General features: G+C 46.7%; 1 long non-coding RNA gene across 1 annotated transcript; it reads left to right on the top strand.

The window, feature by feature from the left end:
* Positions 1-3427: 3427 nt before the first annotated feature.
* LOC123106778 (uncharacterized) lies at positions 3428-4429 on the top strand. The gene is made up of 2 exons (XR_006451478.1): positions 3428-3775; positions 4089-4429. It is a non-coding gene; the product is annotated as an uncharacterized lncRNA (long non-coding RNA).
* Positions 4430-5806: the final 1377 nt, after the last annotated feature.

Genomic DNA, 5806 nt, shown 5'->3' with positions numbered 1-5806 from the left:
GAGTGTTGGTCCACCTCGTCAGCCGCCGGTGGCCACCAGGGGCAACTCTGGGCTGGCCTACCGGAAGTTTGGACAATCTGAGTGTGCCCTGAGAACGAGATATGTGCAGCTCCTATCGGAATTTGTCGGCACATTTGGGCGGTGTTGCTGGAATTGTTTTACCTTGTCGAAGTTGTCTTGTAGAACCGGGATACCGAGTCTAATCGGAATGTCTCGGGAGAAGGTTTATCCTTCGTTGACCGTGAGAGCTTGTGATGGGCTAAGTTGGGACTCCCCTGCAGGGATTTGAACTTTTGAAAGTCGTGCCCGTGGTTATGGGCAGATGGGAATTTGTTAATGTCCGGTTGTAGATAACATGAACCTTAACTTAATTAAAATGAATCAACTACATGTGTAACCGTGATGGTCTCTTCTCGGCGGAGTCCGGGAAGTGAACACGGTGTTGGAGTAATGCTTGACGTAGTTTGTTCTATAGTTCTTCGTTCGTGCTTTGCCTTCTCTTCTCGCTCTCTTTTGCGAACAGGTTAGCCACCATATATGCTAGTCGCTTGCTGCAGCTCCACATATTACCTTGCCTTACCTATAAGCTTAAATAGTCTTGATCGCGAGGGTGCGAGATTGCTGAGTCCCCGTGGCTCACAGATTACTTCCAAACCAGATGCAGGGCCCGATGACTCCGTTCCAGATGATGCGCTTGAGCTCAAGTGGGAGTTCGACGAAGACTCACGCCGTTACTATGTGTCTTCCCCTGATGATCAGTAGTGGTGCCCAGTTGGGGCGATCGGGACCATGTCGCTTGTTGGGGTTGATCTTTTATTTTGGTGACGTAGTCGGACCATGAGTGTATTGGATGATTGTAATGTTATTCATGTACTTTGTGTGACGTAGCGAGTGTAAGCCAACTATGTATCTTTTCCCCTATTATCTATATTACATGGGTTGTTGTGAAGATTACCTTACTTGCGACATTGCTTTCAATGCGGTTATACCTCTAAGTCGTGCTTCGACACGTAGGAGATATAGCCGCATCGAGGGCGTTACAGTCTAGCAGAGCATTTGGGCTTGAGTTCAAACCTTTAAAAGAGGGAGTGTTTGGGGAATTGGTAATGGCTTGAAGATAAATATTTGGGACGATTGTTAGACCCTAAACAATTCTTCTAGAAAAATCATCACAATCTATGAAAACAGAGTGCTTACTAGAGTTAACTAGCTTACCCCTGCGCGGCGGCACGCCGCGTCCGTCGATACGGTGCAGTTGTATGGATTATGTTTCTTCTTTGTAATAAGCATTGTTATTTTAGGATGCCAGATGATCGCATGAAAAACTATGGATGTAGGGAAAAAAGATGGGAGGAAAATGCATGTGAACAAACAAGGGAATACACGATGACACATCTTTTGTAGGGATGATTTATTTTGCCGAACGCGATGCGAGTCATTGCTAGATTAGATCATCTGGCGTAGCCTCCCATTGGATTAGCTCCTATGATGCAGTAGTAAAGAGATGGAAATAGTCAAAATTATATATACACCGTATGTAGTTAATAATTTTTTTCTTCTTTCATAATTTTTTTACTATCACCAAGAAGTGCCCGAGCCAAGCAGGTGGCCAATCTCATGCACCATTGCCAACTACTCCAGGGAAGCGATCGCGTCCAACAACGCGAGGGACACGTCACCGACGGTCACCCATGCCTTTGAGGCGCCCAAGTGGAACCAGCTCGCCGGCGTGCCCGTCGGCCATCGAACACCTCGTTGTTCCATGGTGAACGTCGACAACCTCCACATGGTAGCAACAATGATGTAGTTTCTCTCTCAGCGGAGTAGTAGCGACGGAGGCTGGACGCAGCTCCTCCCCTGCAATCCCGGAGGTGCAACGTGGGGAGAGCCCGTGGGTAGCTACTCAGAACCTTGGAGCGTGGCTCCACAACTCGCAATGGTCGAGCTTGCTCCATACTGCATGTCAAAGAAAGGAGGAGCCTAGGAGGAAGGGGCATGCCCGACGAGGTGGTAAACGAAGCTCCTTTCCATCCCACACGAGAGAAGCGGAGAGAGGCTCGATGTTTTGCGTCAACGCTATTTCTTGGTGGTGCTTCGGTTGAGATGCGAAAGCAAGTGATGACCATAGAGAAGAGGAAGGAGAGATTTATAGATGCTTATGGCGGTGGACGATTCAACCGGAATCTTCCAGAAAACACCTCGATCATCAAGGGCGGTAAGCCGCAGAGGCATCCAGAAGAAGAAGAGATAAGGAAGGAGAAGTAAGCGGTGAGGCAGATAAGAAAGAAACGAAAGCGGTGGATTGGACGGGATGCATCCAGCGCACATGCGAGAGAGACAAGGAATGTCCCGTATCTGACCTAGAATCGCTCCCGAGCGGTGCAGTGGCTATCTTGGCAATATCCCTCTTGTAATTGGATGTAGTTGCTCGTCCCGTTGCCTGCGCATGTGCCTTTTAATTGGACGTAGTTGCCCATCCCCTAATCACCATTTCGTCAGACTGCTATTGGTCGACCGCATATCCAAGCAATGTGTTCCGATTGGTCTGCATGCATGCGGTGACTGATTTGGCCACATTCCTTTGTTGATCATCGATTTGCTTGTTTCTTGTATGTTCCCGATGATAAAAGCAAAATTGAAAACCAACACACCACATGGCCGACTTAATTACAACATAAACGGCTAGAAGCACACGACAATGAAGCAAGCACGTCAAAAAATTTAGCCGATGCATATACGCCCATACATGCATTTGTACACAACCACATACCAAAAAAATGCACGCGTCAACAACCCAAACGCCCATAGGTTGCTTTCACGATCAAACAATCATCTGAACCAAAATTGCTAAAGACACCCCAAGTGCACACAGGAAAATGCGAATCAGTTAAAAAATCATCAAAGGCCTACGGCCACCGCGTAATTCTACACGGTAATCTACCAAAATAATACACATGTCGCCATCCAGCTGATCAAGAAGTCACATTCGCACAAGTGGGTAAACCTGGAGGCAAAAACTTTCTGAAATATAGTGGTTTTGATATGAGCTTATTGACCCTAGTATTGGCGGATGGGGTGGAAGTTTGATTAGGATGAATTTTTGGCGCATATATATATATAGAGAGAGAGAGAGAAAAGCAAAACTATTGCGTTTCACTCTAGAGGTGGCAATCAGGACCACATGTTTTTGTTGGGATCTGGTCCCTCAACTTTCCCTCATTTCATTTCTTTCATTTTATGTGATTGATAGTTATTTCCTCTTATAGATGAAATTAGGACCACGGTCCCCTTGTTGTACCCGAGTAGGCTCAGTGGGTAGGCTGACAAAACTGTAGTGACGCAGCCCTCGGCCCACGCGCAACGGTTCTCTGCCCACGAAGGGTTCCAACTCACTGACGGTGGCCTAGCCCAGAAATAGTTCATGTCTTTTTTTCTCTCATATCAAAATTGCCCCGAACATACCCCCGTCTCTCTTGGCCCCTCATTTTTTCTCTCCCCCACCTTGATCCAAATCTGACTCGGGCTCTCCCCTCGCTCCTCCCATGGAACGACTGTCCACCATCGCGTCTCCTCACCGCCCCACCTCTCTCCCTTCACTACTGCCCCATCGAGCTAGCGTCCAAGGACCGTAGCTGCGGCCGTGGCGGCCTTGCCTACGAGGATCATCCGATCTGCGAGCGCGACCGCGGGATGGACGGGGAGGAAACGGCCGACGGCGGAGACGGAGGAGCACGTCCAGCGCATCCTCCTGGCCATCGCTAGCTTCGCCCACAAGGTCCGCTTCTTCATCCTCTCCTCCTCCATCGATTCCACCTTAATCGGCTAGTGGAAGGAGATCAGGGAGCTGTGCACCCACGCCGCCGCCAACGAGCAGACCCGTGCCCCCCTCCCCTTTTAGTTTTTTTCCATGTGCACCTATGTATGCAGTTCTGTACCTAGCTAGATGGATGATTTTTCTTTACTCTCCATCCTACATGGTTCATGGTTCAAATTTGGGTGCCCGTTCGTATCGATGATTTATTTCCTCTCCCATCACAGTTCTAATCCTTTTTATTAAATAACTGGTTCTATGGTTTATGAATTGTCAGGGTCAGAGAGCCGTGCCTCCAGCTACTAGCACTGAAGTAAATTGACGGTGTGTGCATTAGCTAAGTGTGCTGCATGGATTAGCTACCTCCCTCTCTGCCCCCGCCAAAAAAGCTACCTCCCTCTCTGCCCCCGCAAAAAAGCTACCTCCCCATCTGCATGAGTTGTGTGTGCTGCATGGATTAGCTGGAATGGAGATGAGGATCTCTGCATTGACACAACATAGTGGATTAAGCTCTTCCTTATTGTTGTGTTTTATTTTTTTATTTTTTGTTTTGGTTCTAGTTCTATTGATTCATGCTGATGTTGTACTACTATGATTTTCCCATCAATTATGCCGCAAGGGTGGGAGGACCAGGGGAGGGGAACGCGACAGACTTGGGTTCGTCGCCTTCCGAATCACCCTGAGAGGAGCGACGCGTCGCTTCATAACACTAAAACGGTTCATCCATTCAGTGTTATACTACTTCCACATAGAAACTATAGGATGTTTCTCTAAAAAAACTATAGGATGCAAAACCATGACAAAGGCACTAAGCCGTCACATAAGATTGCTGAACTGGAGCAATTACGCTGCAACTAAGTATGTGCATGATCTGCTGTTAAAAAAATTGCGTGCATGAACTATAATAAGCCTAGGGTTTTACTAACTGAGCAGTTTTTATATGCGGACCTTTCTTCGGTATCAAACAGAAGTCAAAGGCTAGCACTGCTAGGTAAGCTTTGATTCATTAACTCAGCTTATGAACAACGCGGTTTCATGCACACTGTAGAAAGTACTCCATGTCATGCTTGTCAGACGCAGCACATACACTAGGGACAAAACCAAGGTCATCCAATGTAGCACTACTACCCAGCCCTTCTCCAGGGCACGGGCCTTCTGTAGTGCAGCTGTGCAAGAATGTGAAGATGGAGATGTCTTTGTAGTCGTGCCCAACATTTGTAGAGCAGAGTGAAAAAACGCCGGTGAGATAAATCATTTGAGCCAGATCGAAAGACGCAGAGGCTTGTAGCATAGCAAGGTTTGTAGGAGAAATATACACACAGCCGGCCCAACCGACCCACAAGACCAATTCACACGGAGCACTTTCCTAGTCTAATTACACGACAAGCTTGATCGCTGTTTAAACCTATTCTTTTTTTGCGGGTTGTTTAAACCTAATCTTACTCCAACTGGAACCTTTAATTTTCATTTTCCAAACCTTGCACAATTGTATGTGTACACTCTTTTTATTTGATCAGGCACCTTTTATCACATCCCTCTCTATCTATCTATCTCCTCCTCTCAGTATATTGACACGAGAAACTTTATTTTTCATTGCCCAAACCTTGCAAAATCATATGTGCGCACACCTTTTATTTGACTGGAAATTTTTTTATCCCATCCTTCCCAATCTATCTATCTCTTGCTATCAGTATAATGACACGAGAACCTTTATTTTTCATTGCCGAACTTTACACGATTGTATGTGTAGACTCTTTTTTTACAGGCCACCTTTTACCCCGCCCGTCTCTCTATCTGTCCCTCTTGTTATAATGACATGGGAACATTTATTTTTCATTGTCCAAACCCTTGAACAATCGTATGTGTGCACTCTTTTTATTTGACCGACCACCTTTTCTACATGGACCTTATAACCTTTTGGGTACCATTCTTTATCAAGCATCTCCATTTGATGGTCTGCCACCGCTCCCGACAATCATGTACTCCCAACCTCGC

The sequence above is a fragment of the Triticum aestivum genome, chromosome 5A (assembly GCF_018294505.1).
Source record: "Triticum aestivum cultivar Chinese Spring chromosome 5A, IWGSC CS RefSeq v2.1, whole genome shotgun sequence".
Classification (NCBI taxonomy): Eukaryota; Viridiplantae; Streptophyta; class Magnoliopsida; order Poales; family Poaceae; genus Triticum; species Triticum aestivum.
Note: the sequence above shows the minus strand (reverse complement) of the source record. Positions and strands in the feature narration are given on the sequence as shown.